The sequence below is a fragment of the Tachyglossus aculeatus genome, unplaced genomic scaffold, assembly GCF_015852505.1.
Source record: "Tachyglossus aculeatus isolate mTacAcu1 unplaced genomic scaffold, mTacAcu1.pri scaffold_108_arrow_ctg1, whole genome shotgun sequence".
NCBI lineage: Eukaryota > Metazoa > Chordata > Mammalia > Monotremata > Tachyglossidae > Tachyglossus > Tachyglossus aculeatus.
The window spans coordinates 799,041-802,828 of record NW_024044845.1 but is presented as its reverse complement, the minus strand read 5'-3'; positions in this window follow the sequence as shown (position 1 = coordinate 802,828).

Genomic DNA, 3,788 nt, shown 5'->3' with positions numbered 1-3,788 from the left:
GGGTGAACCCCTAGGGGCCGGGGAGATAGATTCCTAGGGGACACAAACCACTTGTGTGGGAAGTGGGAGGAGCGTGGGGTAGTGGTGGGGCAATGGAGTTCCAGAGAGCGTGAACCGCTAATGGAGAGTGGGATGGATTTAGAAGGGAAAAAAGAACATCTAGGGGAAGTATAGAGTGAATCTCCAAAAGAAATGAACCACATGGAGGGGTGGGGAAATGTGCATGGAGAGTGAACGCTAGAGGGAGGAGAATGAGGTTCTAGGTGGAGGGTACCACTAGGTGAAGGGGATGGAGTTCCAGAAGGAATTAACTACTTGGTGTGGCGGGGGAGGGAATTTCTGGGGGAGTGAACCTCCTAGGGGTGAGGGTGAATGGAGACTCACAGGGAGCAGAACTTCTCCTTCACCTCTCTGCCTCTTGAATCTCCCCCCTCCAGCTCAGACTTCACTCTGCTGCCCTGATCATTTTTTTTCTAAGAAAAGTTCAATCTACGTTTCCCCAGTCCTCCGGACCCTCCGGTGGTTGCATGTCCCCTTCCGCAATGGACAGAAACCTGTCACCATCTGTTTTAAAGCCATCTGTGAACTCGTTGCCTCCGAACTCAGATCGATGTTCTCCTATTACACCCAGCCCACACACTTCTCTCCTCTAATGCCAATCTACTCACTCTTCCTCCATCTCGTCTATCTCACCACCGAACCCTCACCCTCGTCCTGCCTCTGGCCTGGAACTCCCTCCAGCTCCACACACACCAACCACCCCTCTCTCCACCTTCAAAACATTATTAAGATCAAATCTCCTCCAAAAGACCTTCCCTGATTAAGGTCCTCCTCCTTTCCCCGGCTCCCTCTACCTGGATCTGTGACCTTTGGACATTTGGTATTCACCCCACCCCCAACCCCACAGCACTTACATACATAGCCTTAAATTTTTAATTACAAAGGTCTTATTTGATCATGTTAATGTCTGTCTACTTCTCTAGCCTAGCCCGTTATTGGGTAGGAACCGTCTCTATATGTTGCGGACTTGTACCTCCCAAGCGCTTAGTACAGTGTTCTGCACACAGTAAGTGCTCAATAAATATGATTGAATGAATGAATGAATGTCTGCTATGACATGAACGAGTGTCTGCTACTTCAGTTGTAGCGTGCTCTCCCAAGTGCTTAATACAGTGCTCTGCACATAGTAAGCACTCATTAAATAGCATTGATTGATTGTCTGATAGTAGAAATAGTAGTAGTAGTAAGTAGTAGTAGTAGCAATAACCTTAGGAATAGTAAAAGTGGCAGTAGCAGTAATAGCAGTAATGAGAAGGGTTCTGTTCTCAATCTACAACAATTTCCATGGGAACATACTTGCTCACATGGCTTCAACTACCACCTATATGTATTTGGTTCTTAAATCTATATCTCCAGCCCTGATCTATCTCCCCCAATGCAGTGTTGCCTTCAAAACACTCCCACTTGGATGTCATTCCATCACCTCAAATTTAACATGCCTAAAACAGAATTCCTTATCTTCACATCCAAACCCTGTCCTGCCCTTGACTTTCACATCGCTGTAGACAGCACCATTGTCCTTCCAGTTTCAAAAGCTTACAACCTTGGTGTTATCCTCGACTCTCCTGTCTCATTCAACTCACATATCCAATCCATCAATAAATACTGTTGGTTCCACCTTCACAACATTGCTAAAATTTGCCCTTTCCTCTCCTTCCAAACTGCCACCGTGTTAAACCAAGCATTTATTCATTCATTTATTCAATCGTATTTATTGAGCATTTACCGTGTGCAGAGGATTGTACTCAGCGCTTGGGAAGTACAAGTCGGCAACATATAGAGACTGAATCTTCCCAACAACGGGCTCACAGTCTAGAAGGGTAGGCAGACAACAAAACAAAACATGTAGACAGGTGTCAAAACCGTTAGAATAAATAGAATTGTAGCTATATGCTCATCATTAATAAAATAGAGTAGCAAATATGTACAAGAAAAATAGAGTAATATATATGTACAAATATATACAAGTACTGTGGAGACGGGAAGGAGGTAGGGTGGGGGGCAATGTGGTGGAGAAGAGAAAAAAGGGGGCTCAGTCTGGGAAGGCCTCCTGGAGGAGGTGAGCTCTCAGTAGGGCTTTGAAGGGAGGAAGAGAACTAGTTTGGCAGATGTGTGGAGGGAGGTCATTCCAGGTCAAGGGAAGGAAGTGGGCCAGGGGTCGACAGCAGGACAGGCGAGCCTATTCCACCTTGATTATGGTAACATTCTCCTTGCTGACCTCCTAGTCTCCTGTCTCTTCCCACTCCAGTCCATATTTCATTCTGCTCTCCGCATCATCTTTCTACAGAAGCATTCAGGCCATGTTTCCCAACTCCTCAAGACCCTCCAGTGGACCACGGGCTGGGGAGCCAGAGGTCATGGGTTCTAATCCCACCTCCGCCACTTGTCAGCTGTGTGACCTTGGGTAAGTCACTTAAATTATCTGGGCCTCAGTTCTCTCTTCTGTATAATGAGGATGAAGAATGTGATCTCTACATGGGACAACCTGATTAGCTTTTATCCACACCAGCGCTTAGAACAGTGCTTGGCACATAGTAAGCGCTTAACAAATACCAAAATCATCATTATTATTATATTATTATCACCCACCTCCACATCAAACTTAAAGTCCTTGACATTGGCTTCAAAGCGCACAATTACCTTACCCCTTCCTACCTCACATCGGTGCTCTCCTACTACAACCCAGCCCAATCACAGCACTTCTCTAATACTAACCTTCTGACCCTACCTTGATCGTGTCTATTTTGTTGCCGACCTCTCGCCCATGTAATGCAATGACTCTTCCCACCTTCAATGCCTTATTGAAGGCAAAACTCCTCCAAGAGGGTTTTCGCAGCTAAGCCATCCTTTCCTCTTCTCCCACTGCCTTCCACATCATCTTGACCTGGACCCTTCATTCACTCCCCTGCCCCCAGACCCACAACATTTATGTCCATATCTGTAATTTCTTTTATTTATGCTAATGTCTCTCTACCCATCTAGAAGGCAAACTCGTTCTGGGCAGGGAATGTGCCAGTTATATTTTTCTATTATACACTCCCAAGCACTTAGGTACAGTGCTTTGCACATAGTAAGTGCACAATAAATACCAGTGATTGAATAGCTGTAATGAGAGTAATACTAATAAGAGTAGTTGTAATGAGAGTAGTAGTAATAGGAACAGTAGTGGCATAAATAATACTAGTAGCAGTAGCAGTAATAATAGTAGTAGTGATAGTAGTAATACCAATAATAGTAGCAGTAATAGCCATAGTAGGAGAGGTAGCAGCTGGAGGTGTGGTAGAGGAAGTAGTAGTAATTGCTTGGCATAGTGGACATTACAGAGAAGTGGGAGTCAGGAGTCTGGGGTTCTTATCCAGGCTCTATCACTTGCCCACTCAGTGACCTTGAATATGTTGCTTAACTTCTCTGTACCTCAGCTTCCACATCTGTCAAGAGGGATTTCAAATCCTGTCCTTCCTCCTCCTTAGCCTTTGAGCTCGTATCTATCTTCCTCAGTGCTCAGTGCCTTGCTTGGCAGACCCTAAGCACTTACCACATCCCAAAGATATTATTGTGATGACCTTGTTAATGGTGGCTTGGTGTTCTGTTCTGTTCTGGTTCCCGAGCAAAGGGGGCAGACGAGAAGTGGGGAGGGGAGGAAGGGTCCAGGCAGGAAAAGGGAAATTCTCCATGCTGCCTCCGGCCAGGAGACGCCTGTTGCACCTCCCCAGGCCGCACTAGCTGCA